The sequence below is a fragment of the Sminthopsis crassicaudata genome, chromosome 4, assembly GCF_048593235.1.
Source record: "Sminthopsis crassicaudata isolate SCR6 chromosome 4, ASM4859323v1, whole genome shotgun sequence".
In the NCBI taxonomy this organism is placed as follows: domain Eukaryota; kingdom Metazoa; phylum Chordata; class Mammalia; order Dasyuromorphia; family Dasyuridae; genus Sminthopsis; species Sminthopsis crassicaudata.
Genome location: NC_133620.1, coordinates 101994965 through 102019678, shown reverse-complemented (window position 1 = coordinate 102019678; position 24714 = coordinate 101994965). Strand labels below are relative to the sequence as shown.

Below are 24714 nucleotides of genomic sequence, written 5' to 3'. Positions count from 1 at the left end.
ATCAGCCCCCCTTCTTGAGTCATTGCTCAGTTATGTGGGATGGTAATATCCTTTTGACTCAACCAAGGAGATATTTTGAAAACAAACAAACAAACAAACAAATAAATAAATAAAAGCCACACAAAATACAGAAAAAAACCTTTGTTTTTATTTCTTTATTAAGAGAAGAATTATAAATAATCTTTCAGAGATGGTGCTTTCCTTATTTGCATTTGTTATACTTAAGTGGCTAAAGAAATTTAATATATGTGAGTAGAGGTCAAAGATATAGTGGAAAATCACTACTTTATAGTAAATGTCTTGGCCAATGTAGTTCATATATTGAAATTTACTACAAAAGTTGAATGAATATCATATAGTTCAACAACAATGCTATATGATGATCAATTCTCATGGACGTGGCCATCTTCAAAATGAGATGAACCAAATAAGTCCCATTAGAGCAGTAATGAACTGAACCAGCTACATCCAGCGAAAGAACTCTGGGAGATGACTACGAGTCACTACACAGAATTCCCGATCCCTCTATTTCTGTCCGCCTGCATTTTGGGTATCCTTCACAGGCTAATTGTACACTGTTTCAAATTCCGATTCTTCTTGGACAGCAAAACAACTCTTTGGACATGGAGACATATATCGTGTTTAACTTATACTTGAATTTCACATATGTAACATGTATTGGTCAACCTGACATCTGGGGGAGGGAGTGGGGAGAAGGAGGGGAAAGTTGGAACAAAAGGTTCGGCAATTGTCAATGCTGCAAAATCACCCCTGCATATATGTGTTCAATAAAAAGTATTATTAAAAAAAAGGAGTAACTGTTTCATTTTCGTGTTTGTTGTCATATTCTCAATGCCCACAACATTATCTGAAACATAGTAATGAGTCACAAATGATTGTGCATTTCATTCACCCATCAAGAAAGCATTTATTAAGAATCTACTGGCACAGTGTTTAACCCCTGTGTTAAGTGCTTGGGATAGAAGCCCCCAAATCATACAATTTCTGCCTTTAAATCAACAAGCATTTATTAAGCCCCTACCATGTGGCAGGCACTATGCAAAGCACTAGGGATACAAACAGAAGCAAAAAGATAGTCCCTCTCCTCAAAAAGCTTACCCAATTCTGAGGGGGGAAAGAGAACACAAACTTGGAACTGAAAAAGGAAAGGAAAGACAGGGTAGTCATAGGCAGAGAATTCAAAATGCAGCTTGGGAAGAATGGTTGATCTGAGATCCTTTCTCTAAATGGACTCAGAGAATGGCCCAATTCCATCTCCATAAGAGAACTAAGGACTAATGTTCACAGAGAAGCAAAGAAAAGACACATAGAAGATTAAAGCACCATACTAGGGAAGGAGGAGAGTACAAACAACTGAGGGCTTCAGAAAGGACCTCTTGAAGAAGATGATACTGGAAAGGAGCTAGAGCAGAAGGGAGGAGTAAGAACTTTTCTGGCATGGGCAATAACAAAGGTACAGATGAATTAGACCCAGTGGGCCTCAAACTTTCAAATAGGGGGCCAGTTCACTGTCCCTCACACTGTTGGAGGGCAGGACTATAGTACAAACAAAAACTCACACCCTGTCTCCGCCCCCTCAGTCCATTGAACACAATCTGGAGGACCTCATAAACATCCTCAGTGGGTTTGAGAACCCCTGAATTAGAGAGTCAGAGCAAAATCATTGGGGCAGTGTTAGGGTTCTGACAAAGTGGTAACAGGGTTATTAGCATGGTACTTAGCTGTTCTCTAGTTTAGAGTTCACACTTTCCCCCCTTTAAAAGTTCACACCTCCCCCCCTTTAAGAGTTCACACCTTTCAAAGAGCCTATAAAAGGACAAGCCCACTGGAAGCTCCAGGAGATTCAGAGCAGGATTCAGTGGGGAGATTCACTGGACCAGGAAACCCACAATCCCACCCTCTTGGAGTCTGATCTATTCCGACTTGTACTTTGGGGCTGGCTGGACACACTGGGAGGACATTGACAGGCTGAAGCTGGCTAGAGGCTGGAGGACAAATCTTTGGATTCGGACACACTCCAAGCGAGCTCTTGGGAACCAAGGACAGAGAAAGGCCTCTAGTAAAGCTCACAGGGCCCAGGAAAAGATTCAGGACTTTGAAAGACAAAATCAAAGATCTGGACTTTCACTCCTGCTTGCAGGAAAGTGGGCAGACTCTTGTTTGCCATTAGCCTGAAGACCCGGTGAGCCTTAGAAGCTAGTTGCTGAAGCAAGTAGAGATCATTTCATCACACTGCATTCATGGAAAACAGACTCCAATTGGATAGTGGTTTGGCACCCCAAAACATTGCTTCTGTGCATCTGCAGGCCTCGGTGCTAAAAGAACTACAGCCACGGACAGTATCCCACATCACAGAAGTGGAGGAGTTTCACATCAAAGCAGAAATGTTGGAGCCTTTGAGAGACAGGGATGACCAAAAGATTCAAAAGGAGGAGTATCGTCGGAAGAAAGGCAATGCTTGTCAGCAAGAAGCCACCAATGCATGGGGAAAAGGAGCTGGATTGGATGAATACCATCACTTCCATCTTTCAAGCTGCCTGGAGTGTTTGGGACTAGAAAGCAGCACCACTGAAGCTGTCAGATTGGCATCTGCAGAAGACCTTGCAGATCTTCCTCATGGTTTCAGCAGCAGCCGCCAAGAAGGCAGTGTTAAGCCAACTTGCCAACCTGGACGAAGGAGAAGAGTCAATATTCCCGAGAAGCCACCGAACATTTTACTCTTTGTGGGCTCTGACTCTCAGAAAGGACAGCAGAGATTCCAGCAGCTCCATTCCCTTCTGAAGGATTGTATTGACACTGATTGTTATGTCATCTCCCAGCTGAAGGAGAAAAATGTGCTCAGCCATCCATGGCTGCATCACTGTTTATTGTTGATCATTGCCACAGAAGAGCCTATTTCTGAAGCAGTTTCCCAAAAGTTCATCTTGTACCTGTCCCAAGGTGGGAAGGTTTTGGGGCTATCTTCCTCCTTCACGTTTGGTGGCCTACAGCTGAAAAGCAAAGAGGAACTGAAGAAGAGCATCCAGACATTGGTTTTTTCCAAGGCTGATGACAGTGAAATGAAACTGAATGTAGTGACAAGTGGGATCCTATTTGAAGAAGGCCCTGGACAGCTGCCTACCCATCCTGGACAGCTAGAGGGTTACTTAGAAAACGTGCATCGAGACAGGATGATTGTTCACCTGCCTTGTGGAACAAACGGAGGAGAAGCAATTCTCTGTCAGGTGCACTTGGAAATGTCTCCCAGCACTTTGATAGAAGCTCCAGCTGCCTTTAATTTGCTGAAATCAAGCCATTTCACCCGATTGGAAGTCCTGAAGGAGATCCTGAGGGTCCTTGGCCTAAGGTGTGAATTAAAGAAAATTCCTCCCCTGACTCCTCTCTATTTGCTCACAGCTGATGAGGAAGTCCGAACTTCTTTTATGCAGTGGCTGGCAAGAAATGTGGGACCCGAAGGAGTAATGCAATTCAGCAAGCTGACCCTTCAGTTTGTTTCATCCCATCCACCAGAATTGGAAGTGACCCCATCTCATATGCCAGTTATCACTGCCACAGAGGATTTTGCCCCAGAACATTTTCACCTGGAGCTCTATCAAAAACATTTGCACACAAAGCAACTGGGAAAGATCATTCTGTTTGCTGAAGTGACTTCATCCACAATGGATCTTCTGGACGGCTTGATGGTTGAGGTGCCACCACACCTGGGTTTAGTAGCGATTGCAGCCCAGCAAACTCAAGGAAAAGGTCGTGATGGCAATGTCTGGCTTAGTCCTGTGGGATGTTCTCTTTCCACCTTACACCTCCACATCCCCCTAGATTCTCATCTGGGTCAGAGAATCCCATTTGTTCAACACTTGATGTCTTTGGCAGTGGTGGAGGCAGTTCGATCCATTCCTGACTATCAGGACATCAATTTAAGAGTCAAGTGGCCCAATGATATCTACTACAGTGATCAAATGAAGCTTGGGGGAGTGTTGGTCAACTCAACGCTTATGGGATCAACTTGTCATATTCTTATTGGCTGTGGAGTTAATGTGAATAACAGTCACCCTACTCTTTGCCTCAATGATCTCATCATAGAATATAATAAGAAACACAACCAAAACCTCAGTCTGTTACGTGTGGATTATCTGGTGGCAAGAACAATAACTGTGCTGGAGAGCCTACTGGATGCCTTTCAGGACAAAGGACCTAATGCCATTCTTCCTCTCTATTACAAATACTGGATACACAGCGGTCAGCAAGTCCGTCTGGGAAACGACGAGGGCCCACTGGTATGGATTGTTGGGATTGACGATTCTGGCTTCCTTCAAGTCCATCGAGAAGGAGGGGATGTTATGACTGTGCATCCAGACGGCAACTCTTTGGACATGCTGAAAAACCTCATCATCCCCAAGAATTAATTCAACTGTCCTGAGCAAGAGAGCAGAGTGGGCCATATCGAAGTGAGTTTCATTTCAGGCAAAAGTGCATAGCCACTTGCAAATACATTCCTGCTTTATTTCTTAGCTCTTTCCTACCATTCATCAGAAAGTTCTGTTTGGGATTGGGGAGGCTTGAGGTTTTTTTCCCTTAATGATTTTTCTCATGCCTTTTAGTTACTTTTTGTTTACTAGGGATTTCTCTCTTTTTCAGAAGAGTCGCCTGCCTTTCCCTTCTTAGACGGAACTTGGTGTATGTTGATACCTGGAGCTCTTTTATGCCAACAAGACAGGGAAATTTAGGTGTTTCACAGTAGTCAACCCCTCATTATAGCTCCCTTTGAAAAGGGAAAAAATATCAGCCCCCCTTCTTGAGTCATTGCTCAGTTATGTGGGATGGTAATATCCTTTTGACTCAACCAAGGAGATATTTTGAAAACAAACAAACAAACAAACAAATAAATAAATAAAAGCCACACAAAATACAGAAAAAAACCTTTGTTTTTATTTCTTTATTAAGAGAAGAATTATAAATAATCTTTCAGAGATGGTGCTTACCTTATTTGCATTTGTTATACTTAAGTGGCTAAAGAAATTTAATATATGTGAGTAGAGGTCAAAGATATAGTGGAAAATCACTACTTTATAGTAAATGTCTTGGCCAATGTAGTTCATATATTGAAATTTACTACAAAAGTTGAATGAATATCATATAGTTCAACAACAATGCTATATGATGATCAATTCTCATGGACGTGGCCATCTTCAAAATGAGATGAACCAAATAAGTCCCATTAGAGCAGTAATGAACTGAACCAGCTACATCCAGCGAAAGAACTCTGGGAGATGACTACGAGTCACTACACAGAATTCCCGATCCCTCTATTTCTGTCCGCCTGCATTTTGGGTATCCTTCACAGGCTAATTGTACACTGTTTCAAATTCCGATTCTTCTTGGACAGCAAAACAACTCTTTGGACATGGAGACATATATCGTGTTTAACTTATACTTGAATTTCACATATGTAACATGTATTGGTCAACCTGACATCTGGGGGAGGGAGTGGGGAGAAGGAGGGGAAAGTTGGAACAAAAGGTTCGGCAATTGTCAATGCTGCAAAATCACCCCTGCATATATGTGTTCAATAAAAAGTATTATTAAAAAAAAGGAGTAACTGTTTCATTTTCGTGTTTGTTGTCATATTCTCAATGCCCACAACATTATCTGAAACATAGTAATGAGTCACAAATGATTGTGCATTTCATTCACCCATCAAGAAAGCATTTATTAAGAATCTACTGGCACAGTGTTTAACCCCTGTGTTAAGTGCTTGGGATAGAAGCCCCCAAATCATACAATTTCTGCCTTTAAATCAACAAGCATTTATTAAGCCCCTACCATGTGGCAGGCACTATGCAAAGCACTAGGGATACAAACAGAAGCAAAAAGATAGTCCCTCTCCTCAAAAAGCTTACCCAATTCTGAGGGGGGAAAGAGAACACAAACTTGGAACTGAAAAAGGAAAGGAAAGACAGGGTAGTCATAGGCAGAGAATTCAAAATGCAGCTTGGGAAGAATGGTTGATCTGAGATCCTTTCTCTAAATGGACTCAGAGAATGGCCCAATTCCATCTCCATAAGAGAACTAAGGACTAATGTTCACAGAGAAGCAAAGAAAAGACACATAGAAGATTAAAGCACCATACTAGGGAAGGAGGAGAGTACAAACAACTGAGGGCTTCAGAAAGGACCTCTTGAAGAAGATGATACTGGAAAGGAGCTAGAGCAGAAGGGAGGAGTAAGAACTTTTCTGGCATGGGCAATAACAAAGGTACAGATGAATTAGACCCAGTGGGCCTCAAACTTTCAAATAGGGGGCCAGTTCACTGTCCCTCACACTGTTGGAGGGCAGGACTATAGTACAAACAAAAACTCACACCCTGTCTCCGCCCCCTCAGTCCATTGAACACAATCTGGAGGACCTCATAAACATCCTCAGTGGGTTTGAGAACCCCTGAATTAGAGAGTCAGAGCAAAATCATTGGGGCAGTGTTAGGGTTCTGACAAAGTGGTAACAGGGTTATTAGCATGGTACTTAGCTGTTCTCTAGTTTAGAGTTCACACTTTCCCCCCTTTACAAGTTCACACCTCCCCCCCCTTTAAGAGTTCACACCTTTCAAAGAGCCTATAAAAGGACAAGCCCACTGGAAGCTCCAGGAGATTCAGAGCAGGATTCAGTGGGGAGATTCACTGGACCAGGAAACCCACAATCCCACCCTCTTGGAGTCTGATCTATTCCGACTTGTACTTTGGGGCTGGCTGGACACACTGGGAGGACATTGAGAGGCTGAAGCTGGCTAGAGGCTGGAGGACAAATCTTTGGATTCGGACACACTCCAAGCGAGCTCTTGGGAACCAAGGACAGAGAAAGGCCTCTAGTAAAGCTCACAGGGCCCAGGAAAAGATTCAGGACTTTGAAAGACAAAATCAAAGATCTGGACTTTCACTCCTGCTTGCAGGAAAGTGGGCAGACTCTTGTTTGCCATTAGCCTGAAGACCCGGTGAGCCTTAGAAGCTAGTTGCTGAAGCAAGTAGAGATCATTTCATCACACTGCATTCATGGAAAACAGACTCCAATTGGATAGTGGTTTGGCACCCCAAAACATTGCTTCTGTGCATCTGCAGGCCTCGGTGCTAAAAGAACTACAGCCACGGACAGTATCCCACATCACAGAAGTGGAGGAGTTTCACATCAAAGCAGAAATGTTGGAGCCTTTGAGAGACAGGGATGACCAAAAGATTCAAAAGGAGGAGTATCGTCGGAAGAAAGGCAATGCTTGTCAGCAAGAAGCCACCAATGCATGGGGAAAAGGAGCTGGATTGGATGAATACCATCACTTCCATCTTTCAAGCTGCCTGGAGTGTTTGGGACTAGAAAGCAGCACCACTGAAGCTGTCAGATTGGCATCTGCAGAAGACCTTGCAGATCTTCCTCATGGTTTCAGCAGCAGCCGCCAAGAAGGCAGTGTTAAGCCAACTTGCCAACCTGGACGAAGGAGAAGAGTCAATATTCCCGAGAAGCCACCGAACATTTTACTCTTTGTGGGCTCTGACTCTCAGAAAGGACAGCAGAGATTCCAGCAGCTCCATTCCCTTCTGAAGGATTGTATTGACACTGATTGTTATGTCATCTCCCAGCTGAAGGAGAAAAATGTGCTCAGCCATCCATGGCTGCATCACTGTTTATTGTTGATCATTGCCACAGAAGAGCCTATTTCTGAAGCAGTTTCCCAAAAGTTCATCTTGTACCTGTCCCAAGGTGGGAAGGTTTTGGGGCTATCTTCCTCCTTCACGTTTGGTGGCCTACAGCTGAAAAGCAAAGAGGAACTGAAGAAGAGCATCCAGACATTGGTTTTTTCCAAGGCTGATGACAGTGAAATGAAACTGAATGTAGTGACAAGTGGGATCCTATTTGAAGAAGGCCCTGGACAGCTGCCTACCCATCCTGGACAGCTAGAGGGTTACTTAGAAAACGTGCATCGAGACAGGATGATTGTTCACCTGCCTTGTGGAACAAACGGAGGAGAAGCAATTCTCTGTCAGGTGCACTTGGAAATGTCTCCCAGCACTTTGATAGAAGCTCCAGCTGCCTTTAATTTGCTGAAATCAAGCCATTTCACCCGATTGGAAGTCCTGAAGGAGATCCTGAGGGTCCTTGGCCTAAGGTGTGAATTAAAGAAAATTCCTCCCCTGACTCCTCTCTATTTGCTCACAGCTGATGAGGAAGTCCGAACTTCTTTTATGCAGTGGCTGGCAAGAAATGTGGGACCCGAAGGAGTAATGCAATTCAGCAAGCTGACCCTTCAGTTTGTTTCATCCCATCCACCAGAATTGGAAGTGACCCCATCTCATATGCCAGTTATCACTGCCACAGAGGATTTTGCCCCAGAACATTTTCACCTGGAGCTCTATCAAAAACATTTGCACACAAAGCAACTGGGAAAGATCATTCTGTTTGCTGAAGTGACTTCATCCACAATGGATCTTCTGGACGGCTTGATGGTTGAGGTGCCACCACACCTGGGTTTAGTAGCGATTGCAGCCCAGCAAACTCAAGGAAAAGGTCGTGATGGCAATGTCTGGCTTAGTCCTGTGGGATGTTCTCTTTCCACCTTACACCTCCACATCCCCCTAGATTCTCATCTGGGTCAGAGAATCCCATTTGTTCAACACTTGATGTCTTTGGCAGTGGTGGAGGCAGTTCGATCCATTCCTGACTATCAGGACATCAATTTAAGAGTCAAGTGGCCCAATGATATCTACTACAGTGATCAAATGAAGCTTGGGGGAGTGTTGGTCAACTCAACGCTTATGGGATCAACTTGTCATATTCTTATTGGCTGTGGAGTTAATGTGAATAACAGTCACCCTACTCTTTGCCTCAATGATCTCATCATAGAATATAATAAGAAACACAACCAAAACCTCAGTCTGTTACGTGTGGATTATCTGGTGGCAAGAACAATAACTGTGCTGGAGAGCCTACTGGATGCCTTTCAGGACAAAGGACCTAATGCCATTCTTCCTCTCTATTACAAATACTGGATACACAGCGGTCAGCAAGTCCGTCTGGGAAACGACGAGGGCCCACTGGTATGGATTGTTGGGATTGACGATTCTGGCTTCCTTCAAGTCCATCGAGAAGGAGGGGATGTTATGACTGTGCATCCAGACGGCAACTCTTTGGACATGCTGAAAAACCTCATCATCCCCAAGAATTAATTCAACTGTCCTGAGCAAGAGAGCAGAGTGGGCCATATCGAAGTGAGTTTCATTTCAGGCAAAAGTGCATAGCCACTTGCAAATACATTCCTGCTTTATTTCTTAGCTCTTTCCTACCATTCATCAGAAAGTTCTGTTTGGGATTGGGGAGGCTTGAGGTTTTTTTCCCTTAATGATTTTTCTCATGCCTTTTAGTTACTTTTTGTTTACTAGGGATTTCTCTCTTTTTCAGAAGAGTCGCCTGCCTTTCCCTTCTTAGACGGAACTTGGTGTATGTTGATACCTCGAACTCTTTTATGCCAACAAGACAGGGAAATTTAGGTGTTTCACAATAGTCAACCCCTCATTATAGCTCCCTTTGAAAAGGGAAAAAATATCAGCCCCCCTTCTTGAGTCATTGCTCAGTTATGTGGGATGGTAATATCCTTTTGACTCAACCAAGGAGATATTTTGAAAACAAACAAACAAACAAACAAATAAATAAATAAAAGCCACACAAAATACAGAAAAAAACCTTTGTTTTTATTTCTTTATTAAGAGAAGAATTATAAATAATCTTTCAGAGATGGTGCTTTCCTTATTTGCATTTGTTATACTTAAGTGGCTAAAGAAATTTAATATATGTGAGTAGAGGTCAAAGATATAGTGGAAAATCACTACTTTATAGTAAATGTCTTGGCCAATGTAGTTCATATATTGAAATTTACTACAAAAGTTGAATGAATATCATATAGTTCAACAACAATGCTATATGATGATCAATTCTCATGGACGTGGCCATCTTCAAAATGAGATGAACCAAATCAGTCCCATTAGAGCAGTAATGAACTGAACCAGCTACATCCAGCGAAAGAACTCTGGGAGATGACTACGAGTCACTACACAGAATTCCCGATCCCTCTATTTCTGTCCGCCTGCATTTTGGGTATCCTTCACAGGCTAATTGTACACTGTTTCAAATTCCGATTCTTCTTGGACAGCAAAACAACTCTTTGGACATGGAGACATATATCGTGTTTAACTTATACTTGAATTTCACATATGTAACATGTATTGGTCAACCTGACATCTGGGGGAGGGAGTGGGGAGAAGGAGGGGAAAGTTGGAACAAAAGGTTGGGCAATTGTCAATGCTGCAAAATCACCCCTGCATATATGTGTTCAATAAAAAGTATTATTAAAAAAAAGGAGTAACTGTTTCATTTTCGTGTTTGTTGTCATATTCTCAATGCCCACAACATTATCTGAAACATAGTAATGAGTCACAAATGATTGTTCATTTCATTCACCCATCAAGAAAGCATTTATTAAGAATCTACTGGCACAGTGTTTAACCCCTGTGTTAAGTGCTTGGGATAGAAGCCCCCAAATCATACAATTTCTGCCTTTAAATCAACAAGCATTTATTAAGCCCCTACCATGTGGCAGGCACTATGCAAAGCACTAGGGATACAAACAGAAGCAAAAAGATAGTCCCTCTCCTCAAAAAGCTTACCCAATTCTGAGGGGGAAAGAGAACACAAACTTGGAACTGAAAAAGGAAAGGAAAGACAGGGTAGTCATAGGCAGAGAATTCAAAATGCAGCTTGGGAAGAATGGTTGATCTGAGATCCTTTCTCTAAATGGACTCAGAGAAGGGCCCAATTCCATCTCCATAAGAGAACTAAGGACTAATGTTCACAGAGAAGCAAAGAAAAGACACATAGAAGATTAAAGCACCATACTAGGGAAGGAGGAGAGTACAAACAACTGAGGGCTTCAGAAAGGACCTCTTGAAGAAGATGATACTGGAAAGGAGCTAGAGCAGAAGGGAGGAGTAAGAACTTTTCTGGCATGGGCAATAACAAAGGTACAGATGAATTAGACCCAGTGGGCCTCAAACTTTCAAATAGGGGGCCAGTTCACTGTCCCTCACACTGTTGGAGGGCAGGACTATAGTACAAACAAAAACTCACACTCTGTCTCCGCCCCCTCAGTCCATTGAACACAATCTGGAGGACCTCATAAACATCCTCAGTGGGTTTGAGAACCCCTGAATTAGAGAGTCAGAGCAAAATCATTGGGGCAGTGTTAGGGTTCTGACAAAGTGGTAACAGGGTTATTAGCATGGTACTTAGCTGTTCTCTAGTTTAGAGTTCACACTTTCCCCCCTTTACAAGTTCACACCTCCCCCCCCCTTTAAGAGTTCACACCTTTCAAAGAGCCTATAAAAGGACAAGCCCACTGGAAGCTCCAGGAGATTCAGAGCAGGATTCAGTAGGGAGATTCACTGGACCAGGAAACCCACAATCCCACCCTCTTGGAGTCTGATCTATTCCGACTTGTACTTTGGGGCTGGCTGGACACACTGGGAGGACATTGAGAGGCTGAAGCTGGCTAGAGGCTGGAGGACAAATCTTTGGATTCGGACACACTCCAAGCGAGCTCTTGGGAACCAAGGACAGAGAAAGGCCTCTAGTAAAGCTCACAGGGCCCAGGAAAAGATTCAGGACTTTGAAAGACAAAATCAAAGATCTGGACTTTCACTCCTGCTTGCAGGAAAGTGGGCAGACTCTTGTTTGCCATTAGCCTGAAGACCCGGTGAGCCTTAGAAGCTAGTTGCTGAAGCAAGTAGAGATCATTTCATCACACTGCATTCATGGAAAACAGACTCCAATTGGATAGTGGTTTGGCACCCCAAAACATTGCTTCTGTGCATCTGCAGGCCTCGGTGCTAAAAGAACTACAGCCACGGACAGTATCCCACATCACAGAAGTGGAGGAGTTTCACATCAAAGCAGAAATGTTGGAGCCTTTGAGAGACAGGGATGACCAAAAGATTCAAAAGGAGGAGTATCGTCGGAAGAAAGGCAATGCTTGTCAGCAAGAAGCCACCAATGCATGGGGAAAAGGAGCTGGATTGGATGAATACCATCACTTCCATCTTTCAAGCTGCCTGGAGTGTTTGGGACTAGAAAGCAGCACCACTGAAGCTGTCAGATTGGCATCTGCAGAAGACCTTGCAGATCTTCCTCATGGTTTCAGCAGCAGCCGCCAAGAAGGCAGTGTTAAGCCAACTTGCCAACCTGGACGAAGGAGAAGAGTCAATATTCCCGAGAAGCCACCGAACATTTTACTCTTTGTGGGCTCTGACTCTCAGAAAGGACAGCAGAGATTCCAGCAGCTCCATTCCCTTCTGAAGGATTGTATTGACACTGATTGTTATGTCATCTCCCAGCTGAAGGAGAAAAATGTGCTCAGCCATCCATGGCTGCATCACTGTTTATTGTTGATCATTGCCACAGAAGAGCCTATTTCTGAAGCAGTTTCCCAAAAGTTCATCTTGTACCTGTCCCAAGGTGGGAAGGTTTTGGGGCTATCTTCCTCCTTCACGTTTGGTGGCCTACAGCTGAAAAGCAAAGAGGAACTGAAGAAGAGCATCCAGACATTGGTTTTTTCCAAGGCTGATGACAGTGAAATGAAACTGAATGTAGTGACAAGTGGGATCCTATTTGAAGAAGGCCCTGGACAGCTGCCTACCCATCCTGGACAGCTAGAGGGTTACTTAGAAAACGTGCATCGAGACAGGATGATTGTTCACCTGCCTTGTGGAACAAACGGAGGAGAAGCAATTCTCTGTCAGGTGCACTTGGAAATGTCTCCCAGCACTTTGATAGAAGCTCCAGCTGCCTTTAATTTGCTGAAATCAAGCCATTTCACCCGATTGGAAGTCCTGAAGGAGATCCTGAGGGTCCTTGGCCTAAGGTGTGAATTAAAGAAAATTCCTCCCCTGACTCCTCTCTATTTGCTCACAGCTGATGAGGAAGTCCGAACTTCTTTTATGCAGTGGCTGGCAAGAAATGTGGGACCCGAAGGAGTAATGCAATTCAGCAAGCTGACCCTTCAGTTTGTTTCATCCCATCCACCAGAATTGGAAGTGACCCCATCTCATATGCCAGTTATCACTGCCACAGAGGATTTTGCCCCAGAACATTTTCACCTGGAGCTCTATCAAAAACATTTGCACACAAAGCAACTGGGAAAGATCATTCTGTTTGCTGAAGTGACTTCATCCACAATGGATCTTCTGGACGGCTTGATGGTTGAGGTGCCACCACACCTGGGTTTAGTAGCGATTGCAGCCCAGCAAACTCAAGGAAAAGGTCGTGATGGCAATGTCTGGCTTAGTCCTGTGGGATGTTCTCTTTCCACCTTACACCTCCACATCCCCCTAGATTCTCATCTGGGTCAGAGAATCCCATTTGTTCAACACTTGATGTCTTTGGCAGTGGTGGAGGCAGTTCGATCCATTCCTGACTATCAGGACATCAATTTAAGAGTCAAGTGGCCCAATGATATCTACTACAGTGATCAAATGAAGCTTGGGGGAGTGTTGGTCAACTCAACGCTTATGGGATCAACTTGTCATATTCTTATTGGCTGTGGAGTTAATGTGAATAACAGTCACCCTACTCTTTGCCTCAATGATCTCATCATAGAATATAATAAGAAACACAACCAAAACCTCAGTCTGTTACGTGTGGATTATCTGGTGGCAAGAACAATAACTGTGCTGGAGAGCCTACTGGATGCCTTTCAGGACAAAGGACCTAATGCCATTCTTCCTCTCTATTACAAATACTGGATACACAGCGGTCAGCAAGTCCGTCTGGGAAACGACGAGGGCCCACTGGTATGGATTGTTGGGATTGACGATTCTGGCTTCCTTCAAGTCCATCGAGAAGGAGGGGATGTTATGACTGTGCATCCAGACGGCAACTCTTTGGACATGCTGAAAAACCTCATCATCCCCAAGAATTAATTCAACTGTCCTGAGCAAGAGAGCAGAGTGGGCCATATCGAAGTGAGTTTCATTTCAGGCAAAAGTGCATAGCCACTTGCAAATACATTCCTGCTTTATTTCTTAGCTCTTTCCTACCATTCATCAGAAAGTTCTGTTTGGGATTGGGGAGGCTTGAGGTTTTTTTCCCTTAATGATTTTTCTCATGCCTTTTAGTTACTTTTTGTTTACTAGGGATTTCTCTCTTTTTCAGAAGAGTCGCCTGCCTTTCCCTTCTTAGACGGAACTTGGTGTATGTTGATACCTGGAGCTCTTTTATGCCAACAAGACAGGGAAATTTAGGTGTTTCACAATAGTCAACCCCTCATTATAGCTCCCTTTGAAAAGGGAAAAAATATCAGCCCCCCTTCTTGAGTCATTGCTCAGTTATGTGGGATGGTAATATCCTTTTGACTCAACCAAGGAGATATTTTGAAAACAAACAAACAAACAAACAAATAAATAAATAAAAGCCACACAAAATACAGAAAAAAACCTTTGTTTTTATTTCTTTATTAAGAGAAGAATTATAAATAATCTTTCAGAGATGGTGCTTTCCTTATTTGCATTTGTTATACTTAAGTGGCTAAAGAAATTTAATATATGTGAGTAGAGGTCAAAGATATAGTGGAAAATCACTACTTTATAGTAAATGTCTTGGCCAATGTAGTTCATATATTGAAATTTACTACAAAAGTTGAATGAATATCATATAGTTCAACAACAATGCTATATGATGATCAATTCTCATGGACGTGGCCATCTTCAAAATGAGATGAACCAAATCAGTCCCATTAGAGCAGTAATGAACTGAACCAGCTACATCCAGCGAAAGAACTCTGGGAGATGACTACGAGTCACTACACAGAATTCCCGATCCCTCTATTTCTGTCCGCCTGCATTTTGGGTATCCTTCACAGGCTAATTGTACACTGTTTCAAATTCCGATTCTTCTTGGACAGCAAAACAACTCTTTGGACATGGAGACATATATCGTGTTTAACTTATACTTGAATTTCACATATGTAACATGTATTGGTCAACCTGACATCTGGGGGAGGGAGTGGGGAGAAGGAGGGGAAAGTTGGAACAAAAGGTTCGGCAATTGTCAATGCTGCAAAATCACCCCTGCATATATGTGTTCAATAAAAAGTATTATTAAAAAAAAGGAGTAACTGTTTCATTTTCGTGTTTGTTGTCATATTCTCAATGCCCACAACATTATCTGAAACATAGTAATGAGTCACAAATGATTGTGCATTTCATTCACCCATCAAGAAAGCATTTATTAAGAATCTACTGGCACAGTGTTTAACCCCTGTGTTAAGTGCTTGGGATAGAAGCCCCCAAATCATACAATTTCTGCCTTTAAATCAACAAGCATTTATTAAGCCCCTACCATGTGGCAGGCACTATGCAAAGCACTAGGGATACAAACAGAAGCAAAAAGATAGTCCCTCTCCTCAAAAAGCTTACCCAATTCTGAGGGGGGAAAGAGAACACAAACTTGGAACTGAAAAAGGAAAGGAAAGACAGGGTAGTCATAGGCAGAGAATTCAAAATGCAGCTTGGGAAGAATGGTTGATCTGAGATCCTTTCTCTAAATGGACTCAGAGAATGGCCCAATTCCATCTCCATAAGAGAACTAAGGACTAATGTTCACAGAGAAGCAAAGAAAAGACACATAGAAGATTAAAGCACCATACTAGGGAAGGAGGAGAGTACAAACAACTGAGGGCTTCAGAAAGGACCTCTTGAAGAAGATGATACTGGAAAGGAGCTAGAGCAGAAGGGAGGAGTAAGAACTTTTCTGGCATGGGCAATAACAAAGGTACAGATGAATTAGACCCAGTGGGCCTCAAACTTTCAAATAGGGGGCCAGTTCACTGTCCCTCACACTGTTGGAGGGCAGGACTATAGTACAAACAAAAACTCACACTCTGTCTCCGCCCCCTCAGTCCATTGAACACAATCTGGAGGACCTCATAAACATCCTCAGTGGGTTTGAGAACCCCTGAATTAGAGAGTAAGAGCAAAATCATTGGGGCAGTGTTAGGGTTCTGACAAAGTGGTAACAGGGTTATTAGCATGGTACTTAGCTGTTCTCTAGTTTAGAGTTCACACTTTCCCCCCTTTACAAGTTCACACCTCCCCCCCCTTTAAGAGTTCACACCTTTCAAAGAGCCTATAAAAGGACAAGCCCACTGGAAGCTCCAGGAGATTCAGAGCAGGATTCAGTGGGGAGATTCACTGGACCAGGAAACCCACAATCCCACCCTCTTGGAGTCTGATCTATTCCGACTTGTACTTTGGGGCTGGCTGGACACACTGGGAGGACATTGAGAGGCTGAAGCTGGCTAGAGGCTGGAGGACAAATCTTTGGATTCGGACACACTCCAAGCGAGCTCTTGGGAACCAAGGACAGAGAAAGGCCTCTAGTAAAGCTCACAGGGCCCAGGAAAAGATTCAGGACTTTGAAAGACAAAATCAAAGATCTGGACTTTCACTCCTGCTTGCAGGAAAGTGGGCAGACTCTTGTTTGCCATTAGCCTGAAGACCCGGTGAGCCTTAGAAGCTAGTTGCTGAAGCAAGTAGAGATCATTTCATCACACTGCATTCATGGAAAACAGACTCCAATTGGATAGTGGTTTGGCACCCCAAAACATTGCTTCTGTGCATCTGCAGGCCTCGGTGCTAAAAGAACTACAGCCACGGACAGTATCCCACATCACAGAAGTGGAGGAGTTTCACATCAAAGCAGAAATGTTGGAGCCTTTGAGAGACAGGGATGACCAAAAGATTCAAAAGGAGGAGTATCGTCGGAAGAAAGGCAATGCTTGTCAGCAAGAAGCCACCAATGCATGGGGAAAAGGAGCTGGATTGGATGAATACCATCACTTCCATCTTTCAAGCTGCCTGGAGTGTTTGGGACTAGAAAGCAGCACCACTGAAGCTGTCAGATTGGCATCTGCAGAAGACCTTGCAGATCTTCCTCATGGTTTCAGCAGCAGCCGCCAAGAAGGCAGTGTTAAGCCAACTTGCCAACCTGGACGAAGGAGAAGAGTCAATATTCCCGAGAAGCCACCGAACATTTTACTCTTTGTGGGCTCTGACTCTCAGAAAGGACAGCAGAGATTCCAGCAGCTCCATTCCCTTCTGAAGGATTGTATTGACACTGATTGTTATGTCATCTCCCAGCTGAAGGAGAAAAATGTGCTCAGCCATCCATGGCTGCATCACTGTTTATTGTTGATCATTGCCACAGAAGAGCCTATTTCTGAAGCAGTTTCCCAAAAGTTCATCTTGTACCTGTCCCAAGGTGGGAAGGTTTTGGGGCTATCTTCCTCCTTCACGTTTGGTGGCCTACAGCTGAAAAGCAAAGAGGAACTGAAGAAGAGCATCCAGACATTGGTTTTTTCCAAGGCTGATGACAGTGAAATGAAACTGAATGTAGTGACAAGTGGGATCCTATTTGAAGAAGGCCCTGGACAGCTGCCTACCCATCCTGGACAGCTAGAGGGTTACTTAGAAAACGTGCATCGAGACAGGATGATTGTTCACCTGCCTTGTGGAACAAACGGAGGAGAAGCAATTCTCTGTCAGGTGCACTTGGAAATGTCTCCCAGCACTTTGATAGAAGCTCCAGCTGCCTTTAATTTGCTGAAATCAAGCCATTTCACCCGATTGGAAGTCCTGAAGGAGATCCTGAGGGTCCTTGGCCTAAGGTGTGAATTAAAGAAAATTCCTCCCCTGACTCCTCTCTATTTGCTCACAGCTGATGAGGAAGTCCGAACTTCTTTTATGCAGTGGCTGGCAAGAAATGTGGGACCCGAAGGAGTAATGCAATTCAGCAAGCTGACCCTTCAGTTTGTTTCATCCCATCCACCAGAATTGGAAGTGACCCCATCTCATATGCCAGTTATCACTGCCACAGAGGATTTTGCCCCAGAACATTTTCACCTGGAGCTCTATCAAAAACATTTGCACACAAAGCAACTGGGAAAGATCATTCTGTTTGCTGAAGTGACTTCATCCACAATGGATCTTCTGGACGGCTTGATGGTTGAGGTGCCACCACACCTGGGTTTAGTAGCGATTGCAGCCCAGCAAACTCAAGGAAAAGGTCGTGATGGCAATGTCTGGCTTAGTCCTGTGGGATGTTCTCTTTCCACCTTACACCTCCACATCCCCCTAGATTCTCATCTGGGTCAGAGAATCCCATTTGTTCAACACTTGATGTCTTTGGCAGTGGTGGAGGCAGTTCGATCCATTCCTGACTATCAGGACATCAATTTAAGAGTCAAGTGGCCCAATGATATCTACTACAGTGATCAAATGAAGCTTGGGGGAGTGTTGGTCAACTCAACGCTTATGGGATCAACTTGTCATATTCTTATTGGCTGTGGAGTTAATGTGAATAACAGTCACCCTACTCTTTGCCTCAATGATCTCATCATAGAATATAATAAGAAACACAACCAAAACCTCAGTCTGTTACGTGTGGATTATCTGGTGGCAAGAACAATAACTGTGCTGGAGAGCCTACTGGATGCCTTTCAGGACAAAGGACCTAATGCCATTCTTCCTCTCTATTACAAATACTGGATACACAGCGGTCAGCAAGTCCGTCTGGGAAACGACGAGGGCCCACTGGTATGGATTGTTGGGATTGACGATTCTGGCTTCCTTCAAGTCCATCGAGAAGGAGGGGATGTTATGACTGTGCATCCAGACGGCAACTCTTTGGACATGCTGAAAAACCTCATCATCCCCAAGAATTAATTCAACTGTCCTGAGCAAGAGAGCAGAGTGGGCCATATCGAAGTGAGTTTCATTTCAGGCAAAAGTGCATAGCCACTTGCAAATACATTCCTGCTTTATTTCTTAGCGCTTTCCTACCATTCATCAGAAAGTTCTGTTTGGGATTGGGGAGGCTTGAGGTTTTTTTCCCTTAATGATTTTTCTCATGCCTTTTAGTTACTTTTTGTTTACTAGGGATTTCTCTCTTTTTCAGAAGAGTCGCCTGCCTTTCCCTTCTTAGACGGAACTTGGTGTATGTTGATACCTGGAGCTCTTTTATGCCAACAAGACAGGGAAATTTAGGTGTTTCACAATAGTCAACCCCTCATTATAGCTCCCTTTGAAAAGGGAAAAAATATCAGCCCCCCTTCTTGAGTCATTGCTCAGTTATGTGGGATGGTAATATCCTTTTGACTCAACCAAGGAGATATTTTGAAAACAAACAAACAAACAAACAAATAAATAAATAAAAGCCACACAAAATACAGAAAAAAACCTTTGTTTTTATTTCTTTATTAAGAGAAGAATTATAAATAATCTTTCAGAGATGGTGCTTTCCTTATTTGCATTTGTTATACTTAAGTGGCTAAAGAAATTTAATATATGTGAGTAGAGGTCAAAGATATAGTGGAAAATCACTACTTTATAGTAAATGTCTTGGCCAATGTAGTTCATATATTGAAATTTACTACAAAAGTTGAATGAATATCATATAGTTCAACAACAATGCTATATGATGATCAATTCTCATGGACGTGGCCATCTTCAAAATGAGATGAACCAAATCAGTCCCATTAGAGCAGTAATGAACTGAACCAGCTACATCCAGCGAAAGAACTCTGGGAGATGACTACGAGTCACTACACAGAATTCCCGATCCCTCTATTTCTGTCCGCCTGCATTTTGGGTATCCTTCACAGGCTAATTGTACACTGTTTCAAATTCCGATTCTTCTTGGACAGCAAAACAACTCTTTGGACATGGAGACATATATCGTGTTTAACTTATACTTGAATTTCACATATGTAACATGTATTGGTCAACCTGACATCTGGGGGAGGGAGTGGGGAGAAGGAGGGGAAAGTTGGAACAAAAGGTTGGGCAATTGTCAATGCTGCAAAATCACCCCTGCATATATGTGTTCAATAAAAAGTATTATTAAAAAAAAGGAGTAACTGTTTCATTTTCGTGTTTGTTGTCATATTCTCAATGCCCACAACATTATCTGAAACATAGTAATGAGTCACAAATGATTGTGCATTTCATTCACCCATCAAGAAAGCATTTATTAAGAATCTACTGGCACAGTGTTTAACCCCTGTGTTAAGTGCTTGGGATAGAAGCCCCCAAATCATACAATTTCTGCCTTTAAATCAACAAGCATTTATTAAGCCCCTACCATGTGGCAGGCACTATGCAAAGCACTAGGGATACAAACAGAAGCAAAAAGATAGTCCCTCTCCTCAAAAAGCTTACCCAATTCTGAGGGGGGAAAGAGAACACAAACTTGGAACTGAAAAAGGAAAGGAAAGACAGGGTAGTCATAGGCAGAGAATTCAAAATGCAGCTTGGGAAGAATGGTTGATCTGAGATCCTTTCTCTAAATGGACTCAGAGAATGGCCCAATTCCATCTCCATAAGAGAACTAAGGACTAATGTTCACAGAGAAGCAAAGAAAAGACACATAGAAGATTAAAGCACCATACTAGGGAAGGAGGAGAGTACAAACAACTGAGGGCTTCAGAAAGGACCTCTTGAAGAAGATGATACTGGAAAGGAGCTAGAGCAGAAGGGAGGAGTAAGAACTTTTCTGGCATGGGCAATAACAAAGGTACAGATGAATTAGACCCAGTGGGCCTCAAACTTTCAAATAGGGGGCCAGTTCACTGTCCCTCACACTGTTGGAGGGCAGGACTATAGTACAAACAAAAACTCACACTCTGTCTCCGCCCCCTCAGTCCATTGAACACAATCTGGAGGACCTCATAAACATCCTCAGTGGGTTTGAGAACCCCTGAATTAGAGAGTCAGAGCAAAATCATTGGGGCAGTGTTAGGGTTCTGACAAAGTGGTAACAGGGTTATTAGCATGGTACTTAGCTGTTCTCTAGTTTAGAGTTCACACTTTCCCCCCTTTACAAGTTCACACCTCCCCCCCCTTTAAGAGTTCACACCTTTCAAAGAGCCTATAAAAGGACAAGCCCACTGGAAGCTCCAGGAGATTCAGAGCAGGATTCAGTAGGGAGATTCACTGGACCAGGAAACCCACAATCCCACCCTCTTGGAGTCTGATCTATTCCGACTTGTACTTTGGGGCTGGCTGGACACACTGGGAGGACATTGAGAGGCTGAAGCTGGCTAGAGGCTGGAGGACAAATCTTTGGATTCGGACACACTCCAAGCGAGCTCTTGGGAACCAAGGACAGAGAAAGGCCTCTAGTAAAGCTCACAGGGCCCAGGAAAAGATTCAGGACTTTGAAAGACAAAATCAAAGATCTGGACTTTCACTCCTGCTTGCAGGAAAGTGGGCAGACTCTTGTTTGCCATTAGCCTGAAGACCCGGTGAGCCTTAGAAGCTAGTTGCTGAAGCAAGTAGAGATCATTTCATCACACTGCATTCATGGAAAACAGACTCCAATTGGATAGTGGTTTGGCACCCCAAAACATTGCTTCTGTGCATCTGCAGGCCTCGGTGCTAAAAGAACTACAGCCACGGACAGTATCCCACATCACAGAAGTGGAGGAGTTTCACATCAAAGCAGAAATGTTGGAGCCTTTGAGAGACAGGGATGACCAAAAGATTCAAAAGGAGGAGTATCGTCGGAAGAAAGGCAATGCTTGTCAGCAAGAAGCCACCAATGCATGGGGAAAAGGAGCTGGATTGGATGAATACCATCACTTCCATCTTTCAAGCTGCCTGGAGTGTTTGGGACTAGAAAGCAGCACCACTGAAGCTGTCAGATTGGCATCTGCAGAAGACCTTGCAGATCTTCCTCATGGTTTCAGCAGCAGCCGCCAAGAAGGCAGTGTTAAGCCAACTTGCCAACCTGGACGAAGGAGAAGAGTCAATATTCCCGAGAAGCCACCGAACATTTTACTCTTTGTGGGCTCTGACTCTCAGAAAGGACAGCAGAGATTCCAGCAGCTCCATTCCCTTCTGAAGGATTGTATTGACACTGATTGTTATGTCATCTCCCAGCTGAAGGAGAAAAATGTGCTCAGCCATCCATGGCTGCATCACTGTTTATTGTTGATCATTGCCACAGAAGAGCCTATTTCTGAAGCAGTTTCCCAAAAGTTCATCTTGTACCTGTCCCAAGGTGGGAAGGTTTTGGGGCTATCTTCCTCCTTCACGTTTGGTGGCCTACAGCTGAAAAGCAAAGAGGAACTGAAGAAGAGCATCCAGACATTGGTTTTTTCCAAGGCTGATGACAGTGAAATGAAACTGAATGTAGTGACAAGTGGGATCCTATTTGAAGAAGGCCCTGGACAGCTGCCTACCCATCCTGGACAGCTAGAGGGTTACTTAGAAAACGTGCATCGAGACAGGATGATTGTTCACCTGCCTTGTGGAACAAACGGAGGAGAAGCAATTCTCTGTCAGGTGCACTTGGAAATGTCTCCCAGCACTTTGATAGAAGCTCCAGCTGCCTTTAATTTGCTGAAATCAAGCCATTTCACCCGATTGGAAGTCCTGAAGGAGATCCTGAGGGTCCTTGGCCTAAGGTGTGAATTAAAGAAAATTCCTCCCCTGACTCCTCTCTATTTGCTCACAGCTGATGAGGAAGTCCGAACTTCTTTTATGCAGTGGCTGGCAAGAAATGTGGGACCCGAAGGAGTAATGCAATTCAGCAAGCTGACCCTTCAGTTTGTTTCATCCCATCCACCAGAATTGGAAGTGACCCCATCTCATATGCCAGTTATCACTGCCACAGAGGATTTTGCCCCAGAACATTTTCACCTGGAGCTCTATCAAAAACATTTGCACACAAAGCAACTGGGAAAGATCATTCTGTTTGCTGAAGTGACTTCATCCACAATGGATCTTCTGGACGGCTTGATGGTTGAGGTGCCACCACACCTGGGTTTAGTAGCGATTGCAGCCCAGCAAACTCAAGGAAAAGGTCGTGATGGCAATGTCTGGCTTAGTCCTGTGGGATGTTCTCTTTCCACCTTACACCTCCACATCCCCCTAGATTCTCATCTGGGTCAGAGAATCCCATTTGTTCAACACTTGATGTCTTTGGCAGTGGTGGAGGCAGTTCGATCCATTCCTGACTATCAGGACATCAATTTAAGAGTCAAGTGGCCCAATGATATCTACTACAGTGATCAAATGAAGCTTGGGGGAGTGTTGGTCAACTCAACGCTTATGGGATCAACTTGTCATATTCTTATTGGCTGTGGAGTTAATGTGAATAACAGTCACCCTACTCTTTGCCTCAATGATCTCATCATAGAATATAATAAGAAACACAACCAAAACCTCAGTCTGTTACGTGTGGATTATCTGGTGGCAAGAACAATAACTGTGCTGGAGAGCCTACTGGATGCCTTTCAGGACAAAGGACCTAATGCCATTCTTCCTCTCTATTACAAATACTGGATACACAGCGGTCAGCAAGTCCGTCTGGGAAACGACGAGGGCCCACTGGTATGGATTGTTGGGATTGACGATTCTGGCTTCCTTCAAGTCCATCGAGAAGGAGGGGATGTTATGACTGTGCATCCAGACGGCAACTCTTTGGACATGCTGAAAAACCTCATCATCCCCAAGAATTAATTCAACTGTCCTGAGCAAGAGAGCAGAGTGGGCCATATCGAAGTGAGTTTCATTTCAGGCAAAAGTGCATAGCCACTTGCAAATACATTCCTGCTTTATTTCTTAGCGCTTTCCTACCATTCATCAGAAAGTTCTGTTTGGGATTGGGGAGGCTTGAGGTTTTTTTCCCTTAATGATTTTTCTCATGCCTTTTAGTTACTTTTTGTTTACTAGGGATTTCTCTCTTTTTCAGAAGAGTCGCCTGCCTTTCCCTTCTTAGACGGAACTTGGTGTATGTTGATACCTGGAGCTCTTTTATGCCAACAAGACAGGGAAATTTAGGTGTTTCACAATAGTCAACCCCTCATTATAGCTCCCTTTGAAAAGGGAAAAAATATCAGCCCCCCTTCTTGAGTCATTGCTCAGTTATGTGGGATGGTAATATCCTTTTGACTCAACCAAGGAGATATTTTGAAAACAAACAAACAAACAAACAAATAAATAAATAAAAGCCACACAAAATACAGAAAAAAACCTTTGTTTTTATTTCTTTATTAAGAGAAGAATTATAAATAATCTTTCAGAGATGGTGCTTTCCTTATTTGCATTTGTTATACTTAAGTGGCTAAAGAAATTTAATATATGTGAGTAGAGGTCAAAGATATAGTGGAAAATCACTACTTTATAGTAAATGTCTTGGCCAATGTAGTTCATATATTGAAATTTACTACAAAAGTTGAATGAATATCATATAGTTCAACAACAATGCTATATGATGATCAATTCTCATGGACGTGGCCATCTTCAAAATGAGATGAACCAAATCAGTCCCATTAGAGCAGTAATGAACTGAACCAGCTACATCCAGCGAAAGAACTCTGGGAGATGACTACGAGTCACTACACAGAATTCCCGATCCCTCTATTTCTGTCCGCCTGCATTTTGGGTATCCTTCACAGGCTAATTGTACACTGTTTCAAATTCCGATTCTTCTTGGACAGCAAAACAACTCTTTGGACATGGAGACATATATCGTGTTTAACTTATACTTGAATTTCACATATGTAACATGTATTGGTCAACCTGACATCTGGGGGAGGGAGTGGGGAGA

At 43.4% G+C, this 24714-nt stretch overlaps 5 pseudogenes; all 5 read left to right on the top strand.

The window, feature by feature from the left end:
* The first annotated feature begins 2246 nt into the window (after positions 1 to 2246).
* On the top strand, positions 2247 to 4424 carry LOC141540631 (biotin--protein ligase pseudogene; annotated as a pseudogene).
* A 2622-nt stretch (positions 4425 to 7046) lies between these two features.
* LOC141540630 (biotin--protein ligase pseudogene) lies at positions 7047 to 9224 on the top strand (annotated as a pseudogene).
* A 2622-nt stretch (positions 9225 to 11846) lies between these two features.
* Positions 11847 to 14024, top strand: LOC141540629 (biotin--protein ligase pseudogene; annotated as a pseudogene).
* A 2622-nt stretch (positions 14025 to 16646) lies between these two features.
* Positions 16647 to 18824, top strand: LOC141540628 (biotin--protein ligase pseudogene; annotated as a pseudogene).
* A 2622-nt stretch (positions 18825 to 21446) lies between these two features.
* Positions 21447 to 23624, top strand: LOC141540627 (biotin--protein ligase pseudogene; annotated as a pseudogene).
* The last annotated feature ends 1090 nt before the right edge of the window (positions 23625 to 24714 follow it).